Source organism: Arachis ipaensis, chromosome B7 (genome assembly GCF_059453495.1).
Source record: "Arachis ipaensis isolate K30076 ecotype BB chromosome B7, ASM5945349v1, whole genome shotgun sequence".
Taxonomy (NCBI): domain Eukaryota; kingdom Viridiplantae; phylum Streptophyta; class Magnoliopsida; order Fabales; family Fabaceae; genus Arachis; species Arachis ipaensis.
In genome coordinates this window covers 29,016,980-29,038,848 of record NC_142442.1, presented here as the reverse complement: position 1 = coordinate 29,038,848, position 21,869 = coordinate 29,016,980, and the positions used below count along the sequence as shown (strand labels likewise).

The window sequence follows — 21,869 nt, the reverse complement described above, 5'->3', positions numbered from 1 at the left end:
ATTCAAAAGATCAATGCATATGTGATAAAAATTTAAGGAAAAGTTAATACATGAGTATATAATGCAAAAGTGAAAATTATGGGTAGCTAGGCATGATTCTAGAGTTATATGGAGTGTATGTATGCTAGATAAGAGCTTAGGTTAGTCAAAGATTCAATTTATAGCTCACTTAGCCATATGTATACCCTTACCCTTACCTTAGCCCCATTACAACCTTGAAAAAGACCTCATGATGTTGCATTGGTACATTAAATATTGTTCATTGGTTAGGTGAAAAACAAAGTTTAGAAAGCATGATTAGAGAAGAAAAGAGTGATTACCCTATACACTTGAGAGACTAGAGTGCACATACACCATCAGTGAGGGTTCAGTGCTTAATTCTATGTTTCCTGCTTTCATGAGCTGTCTTCTTACAATGTTATCTGTTTTTACTATAAAAATTGAACTAGTGAAATCTAATTTATATTTGTCTTGAAGAGCTTATTTATTTTAACCAAGTAGACAAGAATCATATAGCTGCATTCATATATATATATATTGCATTGCATTGCATGAGTTTTACATTTTCCTACTCATTCATTTTATCTCCTTAAACTAAGCATGAGGACATGCTAATGTTTAAGTGTGGGGAGGTTGATAAACTATTATTTTATGATTTATATTGTGTCTAATTGAGTGATTTTATCAAGTCTTTACCCACTTATTCATATGATTAGCATGATATTACAATTCCTTCCCAAAAATTTTTCCATGGTTGAAAAATTGTTTCCTAGAGATCTTTAATTATGTATTTTAAATTCTCCTTTATCCCATTCGATGCCGTGATCCGTGTGTTAAGTGTTTCAGGCTTCATAGGGCAGGAATGGCTTAGAGAATGGAGAGAAAGCTTGCAAAAATGGAAGGAACACAAGAAACCAAGGAGATGACCAGCGAACAATGACGCAAGCGCATGGCTCACGCGAACGCGCGAATTGGAAAAATCGTAGCGACGCGAACGCGTGCCTGACGCAAACGCGTGGATTGGAATCTACATGAACGACGTGAACGCATGACAATGGATTGGATTGTGGATTGGATTGTGGATGTTGAAGAGCCATTACTTCTGTGAAGACATCACTTTAGTTTGTTTCCTTATTCCTTTACTCTTTTCAGTTACTCATTGACCCTATTCAAATAATTATGTTGCGTTTTGAATTTATTAATATATAAAGTTATTCCTATTTTTAATTAATTTCAATTCTCTATTTTATTTTATTTAATTATGTCTTCTTATATTTTTATGATTATTAAATCCATGTCAATGGAGTAGAAATTCCACTTGACATGGGGGTTAATTAAGAGGAGACACTTGAGTTGGAATGCTCAAGTGCTTAGTTACATTGGACGTTGTAGGCTAATTCTGTACCTACTAACACTAGACCTCCCCAAGGGAGAGGACTAGGAATTGTGGGTAAGAGTTAGTTCAATCACTATACTTTTCCTTATTCAGTAAGGGTTAACCAAGTGAAAACAACAACCTCTTTACACTATACTTGAGAAGATTCCAACAAGGATAGAACTTCCAATTAATTATTCCCCCAGTCAAGACCTCTTAATATTAATAATAATTCTTAGTTAATTGCTTTAATTTACAATTACTTTTAATTACTCATTATCCAACTTAAACTTTCTGGAAATTTTCTAATTAATAAATTAGCATTCTTTCCTGCAACTCGTTGGAAGACGACCTGGGACTCATACTCCTAGTATTTTTATTTCTAAAATTCGTGACAACCCTTTTTAAATTGGTGAGGCGGATCTTAGCTGGTTAAGAGCTATACGTGCAACGCTGTTCTCTTATTTAAAATCTCTTAATTGGTTAACTTCTGCCACGCATCACCTCCTCACACTTAAAATGGAGCATTGTCCTCGATGCTACTGCTCGGGCACGGTGTGAGGGTCAAATGTCGCATCTGGCTGGGTCTCAGGCTATGGCTCCTCAGGTGGCTGCTGAGCCTCCGGGGTAGCCTGTTTCTGTGAGGGTGCCTCTGTCTGAGCTGGCTCTGCCGCATGCTCCTCGGCGTGCTCCTCCTCGGATGTAGAAGACTCGGGAAGAGGGGGCAACTCAACGCCCAGTGCCACAAACATCTGATCCATCCTGTCCAGGCGTCGTATAACACGGCGCTCACTATGCTCCATGAAGCGCAACAGATGTTGTACTAGCAGATAAGTCGGCTGGGGTGCTGGTGGTGGTATCGTTGCTGCTGGGGTTGCGGGTCTTGCTGCTGCTGAGGATGAAGCGTCAGGTGTCACAGCTGCTCTGGCTCTAGAGCAACGCCAAGATGGGGGCTTCTCATGCACCCACTCCCCCCACGGAATCACTTCCTCCTTTCCGTGGACTGGGGGTGGTATCTCATCATCTGCCTCCCATGGGGCGCCGGCTAGCTCAATCATCGTGGTGACCAAGGTGGAAAAGGGAAGTAAGCCACGAACATATGTCCGCCACATATATCGCCTGATCAATCGAGGGAAGTATACCTCCTTCCCCTCCATAACGCATCCGATCAGGACGAGCATGTCGATGGGATCTCTATAAAGTGGGTTGTTGGCATGACGTAATGGACAAAGATTTGTTGCCACGTCCTAGCCTCCCTAGAAAGATGAGTAAACAGCATCCCCTTGGGCTTTCTGTTGTCATTGTCCATCACCCAAGGGGCATCCGGGGTGGCAATAACTTCCCTCAAAGCATCATAGTCAAAAGTCATACAATGTATGGCCACCTCTGCCTACTCAATGGCATCTGTGCCACCGGTCCGAGGCAGACAGTCGAGTCTATCTTGAATAGCTGCCTCCGTAACCAATACCTGACCGCCTCGTAGGTGAACCGACTCAAGGGTGTGTCTAAAGAAGTTACAGTAAAATTCCTTCACCTAGGAGGAGTTCATCCTGCCTAGTTCCCTATCAATAAAGCCCATGCCCATCCCCTGAATACGTATCGTAATGGCTCATCTCACGTCAGTCGGGAGGACCAATTTCTTCTCTATATTCAGATTATTTTTCTGGTATGCCGGAAAGCGGAGCTCACAGTATATATTAAGGAACCTATACGCTTCTGTAGGCGACAGCTGTTGATTCGCTTTGCCCTCATCATTAAGAGGGTTTTTGGCATAGTCATAGTAGGGCGAAAGAGTGAAAGGCTGAGGTTTCTTTCTCTTCTTTGAGGTAACCTTAGACTTTCCTCTATTGGCCATCCTGGGAACAGATAAGATAGGATACATACAATTAAGCCACGTAGAGGAAAACAAAGCAAGGCATGACATATTCATGAAATGAGTTAAAAAAAATGAAAACTTGGAATGCAAGCAAACAGAGTATAGAATTCAAATCCAATGATGCAAACCAAGAAGTCATGTAACAATGATAGAATGCTTGTTTGTTAAGCAACCATAGTCATCATGCCCTAAAGAATGTGAGTGTTAGTGAGAAAATCAAAAAGAAAGTTAGAAGGTTAACAAGGTTAAAAGTGAGAAAATTAAGTCATGTGTTAGTGGCATGACAATTATGGGACTTAACTAAGAGAAGCTCAAATGAGTACATAAAACAAACATGCTCACAATCATGAGGATGATGCAGTCATTGATGATGAAATAAGAAATATTGCACAGAATCATATAAATGAAAAAGCAGTTCATCAACAATTAGTTGGTCACCAAATATGATGCATACAGGCGGGAAACAAAGTAAACATGGAAATGCCACCCAAAGTAACCCGAGAAATGAACTTGGTGCAAGTCAAGTGAATCTCATGTCAAAAGTATCAAGTCCAATTTCAGGTAGCAAGGTTGAAAACAAAACTAATTTTCTAGAAATTTGGATAGCATTCCGGCAGTAAATTGGACGTTTCCAGAAAACAAACAGCAATTTAACACATATGATATATCAAAGCATAAGTTCAAGTTGTAGCAAACTCGATCTCCCAAGTAAAGTTTAGCAAAGCAGCATTGAAAAAGCAGCAAAATAGCACCATGATTCGCATAAAACACCACACCAGCATCATTCAACAAACAAGCAGCATTTAGAAAGTAAACAAGAACGGAGCACTTATCAGGCCTAGAATCTTCTAACCACATCCTATCTACCTAACAACATGCATGTCTAACTAACCTAACAAACAAAATCAATCACTACTCTAACTAAAATTAATCAAACAAAATTAATGAACAAGGAAGTAAAACAGAGAGGCAGCAGGGTAGGGGAACCTGGAGTGCAGAAGTAGAATAGAAATAGAGTTGGGGACGGGAAAGAGGTGTAGGGCCGCCCAGAACTGGTGGCGGCGCAGTGGGTGGTCGCGCAGAGTGGAGGAATGGAAAAGCAGAGCAGAGCAGAGGACGGCAGCGAGGTTCCAAGCAGAGGAGCGGTTGGCACGGTGAAAGAAAGAAGGGAAGATAGTGTGTGAGTGGTGGTGTAGTGCTCACCGGCAGCAGTGGAGGCGCACGGCGGTTGTTGGCAGAGGGATGAGGATGAGATGGGCAGTGAGATGGGGGAAAGAAAGGAAGAGAGGAAGAAAGAGGGAAGGCAGATGGGGTGGTTGCTGGCGGTGATGGGTCGCTAGAAAGGTGACCGGTGATAGGACGAAGAAGGTGGTGGTGGGTTCAGCTATGGTGGTTGAGGAGAGATGAAGAGGGAACGTTAGAGAGAGAAGGGGTGAAGTGCGCGACTGTGCTAGGGCTCCTCGCGTGGATGGGGTTATAATTTTGAATCCACGCATACGCAACCTCTACGCGTGCGCGTGGTTGGGTGAAAAACATGATAGACGCGCAAGCGCAATGTGCGCGTATGCATGAGTGAGGAGTGTGTGCATTGACGCGTACGCATGACGTACGCGTCTGCGTGGGTCGCAGCTTGCGCGAGAAGCGCATTGTACGCGTGGTATTTGCGCAACTCTCGGGTGGGAGTATGGATTTTGTGTCAACCCATCCAGGCGTACGCATGCCGTACGCGTATGCGTGCATGCCCTTGTGCGCCACGCTCAGTGTTCGCGCCACACCCGCACAACTCTCGGGAATATGTATGGGATCTGCATTCACTCATCGACGCGTACGCGTACAGAGTGCGTACGCGTCCCTACCTCTCTTCTTTTTTTTTAACAGAAATACTAAAAGTAGCTTAAAACCTCCCTAACACTACATACAACTCCAAACCATCTAAATTTCACAAATGAACAAAAATTTTCAAATGCAAACAAACATAACCTGCACTCTAAGCAACTAACAACCAAAATATTATTACAAGACAACATGAAGAGGAAAATTACCTACAATGGTAACTCACATCACTTATTAAAGAAACTACAAGAGAGTGGAAAGAGTGTACCATGGTGGGTGTCTCCCACCTAGAACTTTTATTTTAAGTCCTTAAGTTGGACATTTGGAAAGCTCTTCATCAAGGTGGCTTATATTTGTACTCATCCTTGAATCTCCAAGGATCTTTGCTCCTCGAATAGTTGATAGAAATTCCAACCCTTTTCCCTAAGCTCGGATGAAGTTCAACCCAAGATATGAGTTCCGAAAGTTGGTCTTCATGTTTCGATCCGGGATCCCATATCTTATCTTCGCACCCGTCTTCAAGTTGATTGTCCTGGTTCTTCCATCCGGGTGGTTGATACATAGAATTCTCTTGAGCACACCAAAGTCTCCTCCTAGACCCACACAAATTTGCATTCTTCCAATCATGGTCCCTATGCTTTAGAGCTTTGACATTAATGAGCCTAATACCAAACTTCCAACCACTACACAACCCCCTTTTACTATTAATTCCGCAAAGAGCTCTAAGTTGTCCATCCATTTCAATCAAGCCGTATTCAAGTAAGAAAGTGAAGCTTAAGGGAAAGAATTTTACCCACTTGAATGTTGTGTTGGATGGTGATTTGGGAAGGGGGGCCTCCCCACACTTAGACAATGCGAGGTCTACTTCTTGAGGCTCTTCCTTAGTTATTTCCACCTCTTCACAACTTCTTTTAATTTCTTCATGCTTGTCAACTTCTTCCAATTCCTCCTCATCATCGATCAAATCAAGCTTTGAAGGTTGTGTGAAGTCCAATTCATTATCAACTTCACATTCAATGGAAGGGTCTTCAACAAGATCACCAATGTCACTCGGCTTGGAGTTGTCTTCAATAACTTCAATCTCTTGTTCAATAAGAGGAGATTCAACCTTGGATAAAAAGTCATTGATGATTAAATCCATATCTTGATCAACCTCTTCATATTCTTCAATTTTGATATACTCCGGGGGTTGTTGAGGCTCCCATGATGGTTCCACATCTCCTAAGTTTTCAACCACGTATTCCTTTTCTTCAATGATCATTGGTTTCTCCAATTGTTCCAATACAAAACCCAACTCCTCCTTCTCCACCAGATTTTCCAATCTCTTCTTTATGCTTTGCTCTTCTTGTCATCCTTCACATATAGTTACGGAAGCACCTTGAGTGTTCAAGCATTGGTAGTCTAAAGTGTGCACTACTTTGGTCAAGTTAGTCACAAACTCGTGTTCCTTTGCATATCTGCTTGTCCTTGAAGTATCAAGGTGAGAGAATCATCCATTGGGGCTTGAGGTGGATAAGAGGGTTCATTATGTTGGAAAAAGGGTTCATAGTAGGAAGGTAGTTCTTCTTGGTGATGGTATGGAGATGATGTGTATCGAGGTGATTCTTGGTAATAATCATGATAAGGTTGTAGTGGTTCCAAAGGTTCTTGCTCATAATGGTCACAAGGATATGGTATGAGTGGTTGATTGTATGATGGATAAGGGTCATAGGAAGGTGCTTGGTATGGAAAGGCTCATGAGTATGGTCAAGGTTCATGTTGAGGATAGGAGTCGTCGGCATATGATGGTGGTTGTTGATTTTCACAAAAAGTTTCACCATAGCCATTGAATTGACATGCATTAGGATGGTGATTATACCTTTGAGTATCCAGAGGTTGTTGCCAATAGGAGTGATCAATTCCTTGAATCTCATCCCATCTTTGTTGGTTCCATCCTTGATACATGTGGTCATTGAAGTTCACATTTCCTATAACACAATTAGAACCAAACTCATAGCCAAGGTGAGAATTCATAGTGGATACAAAAATAAAACTATTGAAGTCCTAAGGTTATCAACAACTAGCAAACAAGAAGTAAAAGACAAACATATTCACAATATTCACATATATACAATAACCAAGAACAAGGCACACAATTGCAAATTCCCCGGCAACGGTGCCATTTTGATGAATGGATTTTTGACGGTTTAGAATTTCACAAATAAAATCTCGTTGAAGTATAGTTTCTAAACCAATACTAATCCCTTCATACAAAAGATTGTTTGTCACAAGTACAAACCCCTAAAATTATAAACCGAAGTATTTAAACCTCGAGTCGTCTCTCAAAGGAATTGCAGGGTAGTGTTCTTGTTATTGGCCATGGAAATGTATATTTTGGGGTTTTTATTAGGGAACAAGAAAAGTAAATGATAAAGGAAATCAAATGACAAAAAGGTCTTGGCAAGGTTTGGTGGTCAAGGATCTCTATCCTTATCACTAACCACAATATGATAATTGCAAGGATCAATCCCACTAAGTCATCCTCTAACAAGTAAAGGAAAGTCAAATGAGCTATATCAATCCAAGTCCATAGGTCCTAGCTATCCACTAATTGAATTAAAGAGAGCTAGAGTCAATGGCTACCAACTATCAATCACTTGGACATTAGCAACTCAAGAATTTCTAAGTTACCTTCCCAAGCCAAGAGCATAAAATTCTACTCTAACATCTTCTCAAGCATTTTGACAAACACTTGAAAGGTATAAAAGGAAAGCATGGTAAATCTACAACAAGAGTGAAATCTAACAACAATTATTGCAAGGAATTAACAACAACAATCAAAAGAAACATTATTGACATGAATTACCTTAGATTAAATTGAAAAAAAATAAAAGGAACAAGAGTAGATCAACAACAAGTATGGAAACAAAGTAGAAGAAATTACAACAAAAGAATAGAAAAATGATGAATGTAACAACAAAGAATTGAGAAGTAGAAGTAGAAGAGAGCATGAATTAAACCCTAGATCTAAGCTTATTGACCTAAACTAATCCTAATCCTAATGATGTCTAATTGATGGAAAATCCCCCTTTGCTCTTCAATCCTTGGTCCTTTAAAGCATTTTGGCGCCAAAGTTAGTTGCAAACTAGGCCACGCAGCTCTCTGAATTTGCTGGGCACGTTTTCTATTTAAAAATCATGTGCGGCCATCGACGCGTACGCGTACAGCACGCGTGCGTGTCCCTGAAGTTTTCACGATCCACGCGTGCGCGTGCAGTGCACGTGCGCGTGGATGAATGTATCCAAATCTTTGGCTTTTCTATGTGTTCTCCACTTTGCATGCTTTCCTCTTCACTCCTTTGATCCATTCCTAGCCTTTTCTACCTGAAATCACTAGCAAACACATCAAGGCATCTAGTGGAATCAAAGATGAATCTAAATTATCAAATTAGAGGTCTAAAAGCATGTTTTCACATCTAGGCACAAATTAAGGGAGAATCACAAAACTATGCTATTTCATTGATTAAATGTGAGAAAAGGTTAATAAAGTGCTCTAGATTCAACACAAGATAAACCCTAAAAAGGGAGTTTATCAACAGGACCCAAATGGCATTTCGTGGATGAGGACGAGGTTGGGGATGCCCATGGAAAGGTGATGAGGGAACCGTACCAGTAGATAATCCGACTGATTTCATGGCTGCAATGGCAAACATGGCTGCTGCCATTAATGTACCAACCGAGTAGTGGATAGGATGGGACAACAAGCTGGAAACGACAATGGAGGTGGTAATGGACATAGTGGTGGAGACAACCCCGAGGATAGGAGGCCAATGACTTTTGCTACGTTCTTGAAGGTGAATTCTCCAACTTTCAAGGGTATGAGCAATCCCATTGAAGCTAATAACTGGTTCCAAGCTATGGAAAAAGCACTACAGGCTCAGCATGTGCCAAAAGATCATTATGTAGAGTTTGCTACTTATCGGTTAGAAGGAGAGGCTCAATTCTGGTGGCAAGGAATATAAGACTCCGGATTTTTGGAAATTAAATAATAAATTATTTTATGATTTATTATGTTTACTCAAGATTATAATTTCAGAGGTTTTTATATATAAATCGGGAAAATTCTTATTTATAATTTAAAGTTTTAGTAATTGAAAAATAATGAGTATTTTATATATCTTAATTTTAATATTTATATTTTAACCTTATTTTATAAAAAAAATTTATATCTTTAATTCTTGAATTAGAGTATTTATCTTAAAATAATTTGTAAGTTGATGAATAAATATTATTTTTTATAGATAATTATTATTGGATTAAATTTGATTTTCAATTGCCACGTTACCTTTAATTTTATTAAAAAATAATAAAAACATATTTTTCTCCCTTTTCTTATCAAAATCCTAATCCTAACTATACAGAAACACACTCTACCCTTTTTCCCTTATCACAGCCACCACCTTTCCCAGAAACACACTCCCACACACGCGGAGAGGAGAGGGCGTCGAAGGGAGGAGTTGTCACTGCCGTCGCCATTGTGTCACCATCATTGTCGTAGAGCTGCCGAACCGTCGTGCAGCTGCCGTGTCTCGTCCAGCCGTTGCCGTTGCTGTTGACGTCAACCCAAGGAGGAAAGAAAGAGAGCTCGCGAGGGAGAGGGAGGCATTGCCATCATCGTGGTCACCGAGAGAGAAGATGACGCGCGAGGAAGAGAGGGCTGCGGTCAGCCTCGTCGCCATTCGCGTTTCACCGCCGCCACTGCCGCGTCCTCCAACAGCGCTGCTGCACACAAGTTGGAGGAGCTCGTCCTCGCCGTTATGCCACCATTGAAATTTGGAGCCATCGCGTTGCCGTCGGGGATCAGAAGCACGAGAAAGAAGGACCCTGTTATGGTCACTGGGTATAGCGCTGATGTCACCAGAACTACCGTCGGGGTTGCTGCTGCTCGGTTTAGTCGTTCTTTCTTTTTTATGGTAAGCGTTTTCATTCTAGAACCTTTGAAAATTAGTATTCTGTTATGTTTGGTTAGAGATTCTGTGGTTTTGGTAATATAGGGTCGAGTCCCAGTTATTGTGAGTCGAGATTGAAGTTGCCACTGCTGCAGGACAGAAGAAAAAGGAGTTTTGTGTCGCGTAATTAAGTCGCAATCGTGGTAGGGGCATTTTCTTAAACTCATTTTTACTTTCAAGAATTGTTACAAGTCGATATTAATATGTAAAATATATTTTTATGATTACAAGAGTCTTATGGATTGAACTGAACTATTTTGGATGGATGTGAATATTTATCCGATTGATTTATTGAATTATTGATATGGCTAGTTATTCTGATTTGTTGATTTAGTTTGTTGACTTGGTCGTTGTTAGACTGGTTTCTTGAAATTAGTTTCTGGATTATGATAGAATGATTATCGAGTGTTTGAACGTGTTTTGATAATTGCGGCTGAATTATTGTGATAGTGGTTTATTAAAATGGATTGACATTGGAAATGATTCGAATAGTTGAGAGATGTCTAGTTTGGATTGGTTGGAACCCTTGAAGAGTGGTAAAGTCCGAGTTATAGAGGAGGTGCTGCCAAAATTTTATAAGCTTGCACAAAAGTGAATAATAATAATTAACTTATTTTGGTTTGATTTTGATTAAAGACTTATGTTTTGAGTTTGATTTATTATGAAAAGAATTATGTTTTGAGTGTCATGGCTTCTTTTTTGCTCTCAGACGTCCCACGGCAAAATTCCCACGTGAAATGCGAACTGCGTGCCATGCGTACGCATGCCAGATGTGTACGCATGATTGGGCACATTCTGCAACTCGTACGCAGGGAAGATGTGTACGCATGAGTTGGCAAATCTTTGCAACTTACGCATATGCATGGGGAATGCATATACACAATCTAGCAACTTTCATGACTTGTGTGTATGCATGGGAGATGCGTACGCATGACTTCCGTTTTGGCATTGGATGGCTATGCTCCCACGTTGGACGGCTATGCACAATTTTAACAACTTTGCTTTCTGTTTTGCTTAGCCGTGGTACGCCTTGTCTTCCACGTCCCACGGCCAGCCCTCTTTATCAATTTGGTGTCTGGGAGCTCTCTATTTAGTCCAGAGAGCTCTCTGGACTGCCTCCCCTCTTTATGTTTCTTGCTCAAAGTGATTCCTAGCCTCTTCTTTATCTTTAATCCTTGCCAATTCTCTTCCAAATTCTCCTATAATCAATGAATGCATACTAACTCAAAGTATTGCTCATTTACCATGAAATCATTGCTCATCTTGCAATAATTCTTAGTTTATTGAATGAAATTCTAAGAAAAAAATACTAAAGATGCAAACGCATCAGATATCACAAGAAATTGGAAATTTGTAGATGTGATGGAAAGGCTTTGTGAGAGGGTTTTGGATTAAGAAAGTGATCATGTTTCGTTGAAGACTCTAAACATACACCGAGTTTATTTATCAAACCCCGAGTCTTATACTTCTAAAGTTTAATTTTCATTAAACTTATCTTATAACTTTTGTACCACAAAACACTTTTTCTCTCGTTTTCATAAAATGTGATTTTCTTCATGTTTGAAAACTGAACATGTCAAATCTTTCTAATTTTCTTTGACATATTTGAAAGAGAAGTTAGCATGAATCTTTTTCATCTTATATCAATTATTAACCTAAATTTATTATCTTTAGAGACCTATTTTATTAAAAGTAACTACATTAATTTTATGATTATTGAAGCTTAAATTAATTATGATGTATTCTATTAGTTTGAATTATTTATTAGAAACTATTTTAATAGGAAAAATTAAATTAATTTTTATAATTATTATCATTTGAGTTTGGATTAATTAAGATTATTATATATCTTTAATATAATAAGATATTTTACATAATTAAAACTATAATTTTAGTAATATATTAATAATAAACGTTTTATAATTTAATTTGGATAATTAATATTTTAAGTTCAAAATCTACCAGTATGAGTAAATATCAGTACTCTTTGATGAACTTAGCTTTGCTAAGGCTTCATTATAGATCATCTATCCTTATGATCATCATGTTACTAATGTCATTTATATTAGTAACCCATATATATTTATCTCCATATGTATTATTACTTGTGTTTTAATACATATAGCTTTCGTAATTATCTATTTAAGATATTTATAACTTGAACCGCTGACTCAGTAATTTATTAACTTGACACGTAGCCTAAGCTTGACACCCAACCCCCCCCTTCATGTGTCACTTAATCACCTAAAGCATCATCATTAATCCTCATCCAGCCATGAAAATGTTCATTTTGGAAGAAAAAGAAAGCATAGAGTCGAGAGAGAGAAGAGAGGAACTGTGACCCTCCACGAACCTTCAGCATTTGATTTCTTGAGCTCCGTAACTCCAATAAAAATCTAATCTGATTAAAGTGTTCGTATCTTCCTCCTCTTCACGTTGATGTCACTTTTGTTTGAGAGAAATCGATGCTGAAGCTCTCCCCCAATCTTGTGTGGTTCGGCCAAGGTGAGGAAAAAGGAGTAGCCGATTTTTTATGTTTTCTTCATCAACTATTCCGTCAGAAGCCTTCTCGGGAGCTTTGGTTGTTGTGATTACCAATGGAGGTAGGGTTTCATAATTTTATAATAATTAAATGTGTTCTTGATGTGTGTTTGTTGGATGTTTGTGGCTTGAATTGAATATTTTGTATTTGAATTTGATGAAATATTGTTGATTTATTGCTTTATGTTTTGGTTTTGATGGGACTGCCAAAACCAATCTGTTGTGGCCTGATTTGAGGGCTGTTATTAACCTTGAATATTGAGAAAATTGATGAGATTTGGTGGTCTAAATATTAAAGTAAAAGCTATGAAAAATCAGTAACCGTAAAGTTTTAAAACAAATTTAATAATCAAGTATATATTTTAAAAGATCACAAGAGAAGATTTTGGTTTTGAGAAGGGATGTTGTCATCAACACAAAAATTATTTTGAGTAGAAAAATGTAATTTCATAAAAGATCAGAGTTAAAAATAGTAATTAAATTTTGAGAGTATTTTGAGTAATAAGTAAAAATTTAGGAGTAAAACGTGTATTCTATAAAAGTATAAGGATATTTTTTATGATTATAATATATGTAAGGTTATTTTTAGTAATTTGTAAAATATGTTGGGTTAAAAATAAAAAATTTAAAAGTTCAAAGTTGAAGTATAATTCCTAAAAGTTCAAGCATAATGTAAAACCCGGTCAAAGCGTAATTAATTAAATAATAAATTAAATAGGAGCGAATATGGTTAGAAAATTTAGCAATCAAAATTCGATAATTTAAATATGATATTGGACTCAGTGGATTTTTCTGAGTCGAAAAACATAATTTTCTGCGTAAAAATGCGCACTGGAAATTTGACCGGTAATACCGGCTGAGATCTATCCGGTACTGCAGTTGAATAAATTAATTATAAATGAATAAGGTTACGAAATGAGAAATTATAATTTGGGAAGCTAAGCTAGAAATATTTAAAATACGATTTAAAACTCTAATCTTAAAGGTTTTGGCCCAAAGTTAGGCCAACGGACTAAAACAAGTGAACCGGGCCCAAGTGGGTCCAAGATCCAACATATATAAACATTAGTTATGAGCATTTTAGCTCATTTACCCTACATAATGAGAGAGGGGCGGATAGAGAGAAGAGAGAAAGAAAACCTAGCTTTCTAAACTTCAAATCACCATAACTTTCTCTCCAGAACGCCGATTGACGAGCCATTTGCAGCCACGCGTCGCTCTTTTCATCCTCTACAACTCTATCTAAGTTTGTGGTGAGTACTCCAGTTCCCTCTACCCATTTTTCGTTTTCCCCCTTAAATTTGAGTTTGGTTATGGGTGTTGAGTAATTTTATGATTTTGGTTATTTAGGAGTGCTCTAGTATGAGCCATGGGTGATATTCATCACAAACTTCAATGGGTTAAGGTAAGAAACCCTCCAATCCTTGTGATTTATCATTTTTATGAACCCTAGGTTGATTGTAAGTGTGATATTGGTTATGTTAGAGTATTGGTTGATTTTGGAGCACAATTGGGAGGTTGGTGTTGCTTGTGGAGCTTTGGTGAGGCTTGGAGCTAAGGTTGGTGGAGACTTCCAAAGAAGAGGCTCAATTGGTTTGGCTCCAAGAGGTACGGTTTAAGTTTCATTTAAGTACTGTGTGGTGTGATGAGAATTCCTAGGCTAGATACCCCTAGGATTAAGTTTGGATTGTGTAAATGGTTGGTACTAATATGTATAGTTGATATGTAATGTAAATTAATGATTGGGTTGAGAATTATGTGAATTTGAATGTTCGGTGTGTTGAGAAATTTGATGAATTAGATAATGATTATTAGTTTGTGTAATATGCATTTAAATTATAAATTTGGGCCGGAGGCGGTGAATCTTGTGCCGGAGGAAAGAAAGAGGTAAGGAAGGTAAGTGATATGTGTATCGTGTGATGTCATATGAGATTGAATGGATATTGAATATTGATTGTATGAATAAATGGGAGGAATGTGGAATAATAAGAAATTAGGAATTTAGGAGGGGAAGGTGACGAAATTGAATTGAATTGTGTAGATGGGGTATGTTTGGTTTTGGTTGAGTGTAATTATGTGAATGTGGTTGGGTTCTGGTCATTTGGATGAGTGGAAATGAATTTGGCTTGTGAACATTTGAAAAATTGGTGATTTCTATTTTTGGGTAAAGAACTGATTTTTGACCAACTTCGACAGTCTGTAACTCGGTCCTCGAAGTTAGGAACTCTTCAAAATTGAATTTTTATGAAAGTTCATTCAACGATCTTTCCAACGGTTCAGAAATGGTTAAAAAAGGAATTTTGTAGAAGAAGTTATGTGTGGCGGAAGTTTGAGATTTGAAAATGAAATTCTGCAGCTTTTTAAACTTAGTAAATTTTTTAGTAAAACGTACTTCGACGCGCACGCATGGCCAACGCGCAGGCGTCACTGATAAACCCCAGTTTTAGGGTTTATCCTATGCTTAATCTAGTGAATTTTATCCATTATTCTCACACTTATTCAAACAATTCGCATGTTTTACGTTTTCCTTCCTGATTTTGTGCTATGATTGAAAACATGCTTCTTTGGCCTTATAATTGCTAATATTAATCCTCTCTTATTACCATTCGATGCCGTGATATGTGCGTTAAGTGTTTCAGGCTTTATAGGGCAGGAATGGCTTAGAAAATGGAGAGGAAGCTTGCGAAAATGGAAGGAACACAAGAAACTAAGGAGATGACCAGCGAGCATCGATGCGCAAGCATGACTCACGCGTGCGCGCGACATGGAGAAAATTATAGCGATGCGTGTTCGTGCCTGACACATACGCGTGGATTGGAGTCTGCACAAAAGACGCGCAAGCGTGGACGACGCGTACGCATGACAGTGCCGCGTGCTGGACGTATCAGAAATTGCTGGGGGCAATTTCTGGGCTATTTTTGACCCAGTTTTCGGCCCAGAAAACACATATTAGAGGCTATAAAGTGTGGGAATCCATTCATTCAAACAACTTTCATATTTACAATTTTAGGTTTTAGATGTAGTTTTCTAGAGAGAGAGGCTCTCCTCTCTCTTAGGTTTTTAGGATTAGGATTTCTCTTAGCTTATGGTTACTTCTTCATTCCAGGTTCAATGTTCCTTTAATTTAATTTCTCTTCTACTTTTATTTACTCTATTACTTTAGTTGCTTGATGAGCGGATAATTTATACGCTTTTTGGCATTGTTTTTACAAAGTTTTCAGAATAATTTAGTTAGTTTTTAGTATATTTTTATTAGTTTTTAAATAAAAATCACATTTCTGGACTTTACTATGAGTTTGTGTGTTTTTCTGTGATTTCAGGTATTTTCTGGCTGAAATTGAGGGACTTGAGCAAAAATCAGATTCAGAGGTTGAAGAAGGACTGCATATGCTGTTGGATTCTGACCTCCCTGCACTCAAAGTGAATTTTCTGGAGCTACATAACTCTAAATGGTGCGCTCTCAGTTTCGTTGGAACGTAGACATCCAGGGCTTTCCAGCAATATATAATAGTCTATACTTTGCCTGAGTTTAGATGATGCAAACTGGCGTTCAACGCCAGTTCCATGCTGCATTCTGGAGTTAAACGCCAGAAACAGGTTGCAAAGTGGAGTTAAACGCCAGAAACAGGTTACAAACTGGCGTTCAACTCCAAGAGAAGCCTCTACACGTGTAAAGCTCAATGCTTAGCCCAAGCACACACCAAGTGGGCCCCAGAAGTAGATTTCTGCAACATTTACTTATCTCTGTAAACCCTAGTAACTAGTTTAGTATAAATAGGACTTTTTACTATTGTATTTACATCTTTAGTTTCATCTTTGATCAGTTTTATGCTCTCTTAGACTTTCATGGGGGCTGGCCATTCGGCCATGCCTGGACCATTATCACTTATGTATTTTCAAACGGTAGAGTTTCTACACACCATAGATTAAGGTGTGGAGCTCTGCTGTTCCTCATGAATTAATACAAAATACTACTGTTTTTCTATTCAATTCAAGCTTATTCCTTCTCTAAGATATCCATTCGTACCCAAGAACATGATGAATGTGATGATTATGTGACGCTCATCATCATTCTCACCTATGAACGCGTGCCTGACAAACACTTCCGTTCTACATGTAAACAAGCTAGAATGAGTATCTCTTAGATATCTAATACAGAGGACCGAGTCCGAGATATTAGAATCTTCGTTGTATAAGTTAGAACCCATGGATGGCCATTCTTGAGATCCGAAAAGTCTAAACCTTGTCTGTGGTATTCCGAGTAGGATCTGGGAAGGGATGGCTGTGACGAGCTTCAAACTCGCGAGTGCTGGGCGTAGTGACAGACGCAAAAGGATAGTAAATCCTATTCCAGTATGATCGAGAACCGACAGATGATTAGCCATGCAGTGACAGCGCATTGGACCATTTTCACAGAGAGGATGGGATGTAGCCATTGACAACGGTGATGCCCTACATAAAGCTTGCCATGGAAAGGAGTAGGAATGATTGGATGAAGACAGCAGGAAAGCAAAGGTTCAGAGGAACGAAAGCATCTCTATACACTTATCTGAAATTCTCACCAATGAATTACATAAGTATCTCTATCCTAATCTATGTTTTATTTATCTTTTAATTATTAAAACTCTATATCTATTTGAATCTGCCTGACTGAGATTTACAAGGTGACCATAGCTTGCTTCAAGCCGACAATCTTCGTGGGATCGACCCTTACTCACGTAAGGTTTATTACTTGGACGACCCAGTGCACTTGCTAGTCAGTTGTGCGAAATTGTGACAAAGAATTAAGATTATGAACGTGCGTATAAAGTTTTCAGCGTCGTTACCAAGGAATGGAACCATCACGATTTCTGCGCACCAAGTTTTTGACACCGTTGCCAGGGAAGGAACAACAATTTCGCATTTGTTTTTGGCAACAACAATGCCAAATTTGGTCCGGCAACAACACCAAGTTTTTGGCGCCGTTGCCGGGGATTATTCGAGTTTGGACAACTGACAGTTCATCTTGTTGCTCAGATTAGGTAATTTTATTTTATTTTTAAGCTTTTTATTTCTTATTTTCGAAAAATACAAAAAAAAATTCTTCTTTTTCGTTTTTCCAAAATTAATTTTTGAAAAATCCAAAAAAATTACAAAATCATAAAATCAAAAATATTTTTCTGTTTCTTGTTTGAGTCTAGAGTCAAGTTTTAAGTTTGGTGTCAATTGCATATTTTTAATTTTCTAAAAAAAATTATTTTCGAAAATTTCATGCATTGCATTCTTCATGATCTTCAAGTTGTTCTTGGCCAGTCTTCTTGTTTGATCTTCATATCTTCTTGTTTTGTGTCTTTCCTTGTTTTTCATATGCATTCTTGAATTATTAATGTCTAAAGAATAAAATTTTTTAAGTTTGGTGTCTTGCATGTTTTCTTTTCTTGAAAATTTTTCAAAAATAAGTCTTGATGTTCATCTTGATCTTCAAAGTGTTCTTGGTGTTCATCTGGACATCCAAAGTGTTCTTGCATGCATTGTGTGTTTTGATTCATAATTTTTATGTTTTGAGTCTTTTTATTGTTTTTCTCTCTCATTATTAAAAATTCAAAAATCAAAAAAATATCTTTCCCTTATTTCACTCATAAATTTCGAAAATTTGGATTGACTTTTTCAAAAAATTTTAAAATCTAGTTGTTTCTTATGAGTCAAATCAAATTTTCAATTTAAAAATCTTACTTTTTTCAAAATATTTTTCAAAAATCAAATCTTTTTCAATTTTCTTTCATAACTTCTTATCTTTTTTAAAAAAAGTTTGTTACTTGCCTAGTAAGAAAGGTTCAATCTTTAAATTTTAAAATCATATCTTTTTAGTTTCTTGTTAGTCAAGTAATCAACTTTAATTTTCAAAATCAAATCTTTTTAATTTCCTTTTCAAATCCTTTTCAAAATGATTTTCAATCATATCTTTTTCAAAACTACCTAACTAACTCTCTCCTTCTAATTTTCGAAAATCCCTTCCTTCTTTTTCAAAATTCTTTCTTTTTATTAACTAATTGTTTTAATTTTTAATTTAATTTTATTTCAATTTTAATTTTCAAAATTTAACTTTAAATTTTATTTTTAATTTAATTAATTTTCGAATTCTCTCCCTCTCATCTCCTTCTAATTATTTATTTATTTACTAACACTTCTCTTTATTTAAAAATTTGAACCCTCTCCCTCTTTCTGTGTTCGAATTTCTTCTCTTCTTCTACTCACATAAAAGAATCTCTATACTGTGATATAGAGGATTCCATATTTTCTGTTCTTTTCTTTTTCATATGAGCAAGAAAAAGGATAAGAATATTCTTGTTGAAGCTGATCCTGAACCTGAAAGGACTCTGAAGAGGAAGCTAAGGGAAGCCAAAGCACAACTCTCTGGAGAAAATCTGACAGAAATTTTCGAAAAAGAAGGAGGCATGGCCGAAAATAATAACAATGCAAGGAAGATGCTTGGTGACTTTACTGCACCAAATTCCAATTTACATGGAAGAAGCATCTCAATCCCTGGCATTGGAGCAAACAATTTTGAGCTTAAACCTCAATTAGTTTCTCTAATGCAACAGAATTGCAAGTTTCATGGACTTCTATCAGAAGATCTTTTTCAGTTCTTAACTGAATTCTTGCAGATCTGTGATACTGTTAAGACCAATGGGGTTGATCCCAAGGTCTACAGGCTTATGCTTTTCCTATTTGCTGTAAGAGACAGAGCTAGAGTATGGTTGGACTCTCAACCTAAAGATAGCCTGAACTCTTGGGATAAGCTGGTCACGGCTTTCTTAGCCAAGTTCTTTCCTCCTCAAAAGCTTAGTAAGCTTAGAGTGGATGTTCAAACCTTCAGATAGAAGGAAGGTGAATCCCTCTATGAAGCTTGGGAGAGATACAAAGAAATGACCAAAAAGTGTCCTTCTGACATGCTTTTAGAATGGACCATCCTGGATATATTCTATGATGGTCTGTCTGAGCTATCAAAGATATCACTGGACCACTCTGTAGGTGGATCCATTCATCTAAAGAAAACGCCTGCAGAAGCTCAAGAACTCATTGACATGGTTGCAAATAACCAGTTCATGTACACTTCTGAAAGGAACCCTGTGAATAATGGGACGCCTATGAGGAAGGGAGTTCTTGAAATTGATACTCTGAATGCCATATTGGCTCAGAATAAAATATTGACTCAGCAAGTCAATATGATCTCTCAGAGTCTGAATGGATTGAAGGAATCATCCAACAGTACTAAAGAGGCATCTTCTGAAGAAGAAGCTTATGATCCTGAGAACCCTGCAATAGCAGAGGTGAATTACATGGGTGAACCCTATGGAAACACCTATAATCCCTCATGGAGGAATCATCTAAATTTCTCATGGAAGGATCAACAAAAGCCTCAACAAGGCTTTAATAATGGTGGAAGAAACGGGTTTAGCAATAGCAAGCCTTTTCCATCATCCACTCAGCAAAAGACAAAGAGTTCTGAGCAAAATCCATCTAGCTTAGCAAACATAGTCTCTAATCTATCTAAGGCCACTTTAAGTTTCATGAATGAAACAAGATCCTCCATTAGAAATTTGGAGGCACAAGTGGGCCAGCTGAGTAAAAGAGTCACTGAAACTCCTCCTAGTACTCTCCCAAGCAATACAGAAGAGAATCCAAAAAGAGAGTGCAAGGCCATTGATTTAACCATCATGGCCGAACCTACAAGGGAGGGAGAGGACATGAATCCCAGTGAGGAAGACCTCCTGGGACGTCCAGTGATCAATAAGGAGTTTTCCTCTGAGGAAACAAAGGAATCTGAGGCTCATATAGAGACCATAGAGATTCCATTGAACCTTCTTATGCCATTCATGAGCTCTGATGAGTATTCTTCTTCTGAAGAGAATGAAGATGTTACTAAAGAGCAAGTTGCCAAGTACCTTGGTGCAATCATGAAGCTGAATGCCAAATTATTTGGTAATGAGACTTGGGAAGATAAACCTCCCTTGCTCATCAATGAACTAAGTGATTTGGATCAACTGAGATTGCCTCAGAAGAAACAGGATCCTAGAAAGTTCTTAATACCTTGTACCATAGTCACCATGACCTTTGAGAAGGCTCTATGTGACCTTGGGTCAGGGATACACCTCATGCCACTATCTGTAATGGAGAAACTGGGAATCTTTGAGGTGCAAGCTGCCAGAATCTCATTAGAGATGGCAGACAACTCAAGAAAACAGGCTTATGGACTAGAAGAGGACGTGTTAGTAAAGGTTGAAGGCCTTTACATCCCTGCTGATTTCATAATCCTGGATACTGGGAAGGATGAGGATGAATCCATCATCCTTGGAAGACCCTTCCTAGCCACAGCAAGAGCTGTGATTGATGTGGATAGAGGAGAATTGATCCTTCAACTGAATGAGGACAACCTTGTGTTTAAAACTCAAGGATCTCCTTCTGTAACCATGGAGAGGAAGCATGAAAAGCTTCTCTCAATGCAGAGTCAACCAGAGCCCCCATAGTCAAACTCTAAGTTTGGTGTTGGAAGGCCACAACCAAACTCTAAGTTTGGTGTTAAACCCCTACATTCAAACTATAAGTTTGGTGTTGGGAGGTTCCAACAATGCTCTGAACATCTGTGAGGCTCCATGAGAGCTCACTGTCAAGCTATTGACATTAAAGAAGCGCTTGTTGGGAGGCAACCCAATGTTATCTAATTATATTTATTTATTTTCCATTGTTATTTTATGTTTTCTTTAGGTTGATGATCATGTGAAGTCACAAAAACTACTGAAAAATCAAAAACAGAATGAAAAATAGAATGAAAAACAACACACCCTAGAGGAAACAGTCTGACGTTTAAACACCAGAAACAAGCATATGTCTGGCGTTTAACGCCAGAAACAAGCATCTACCTGGCGTTAAACACCAGAACAGAGCATGGAAGTGGCGTTTAACGCCAGAAACAGGCAGCAGTCTGGCGTTAAACGCCAGGATTGCATGTATAGGGCGTTTTACACGTCTAAAGGGTGCAGGGATGAAAAATCCTTGACACCTCAGGATCTGTGGACCCCACAGGATCCCCACATCTTCTTCTCTCCTCTTCACACCTTTTCATAACTCTCTTCCACAAATACCCTTCACCAATCACTTCCATTACTCCTCCAAAACCATCATACAACCCACCTACACCCACCCACTCAAATTCAAGCCATCACTCTTTCCTTTTCACACATCATTACCACCTAAACCCCCCTGGCCGAACCATTCAC

General features: G+C 38.2%; 1 non-coding gene across 1 annotated transcript; it reads right to left on the bottom strand.

Annotated features, from left to right (window-relative positions):
- Nucleotides 1-19,439: 19,439 nt before the first annotated feature.
- On the bottom strand, nucleotides 19,440-19,547 carry LOC148550687 (small nucleolar RNA R71). The gene has a single exon (XR_015892900.1). It is a non-coding gene; the product is annotated as a small nucleolar RNA R71 (small nucleolar RNA).
- Between the last annotated feature and the right edge of the window lie 2,322 nt (nucleotides 19,548-21,869).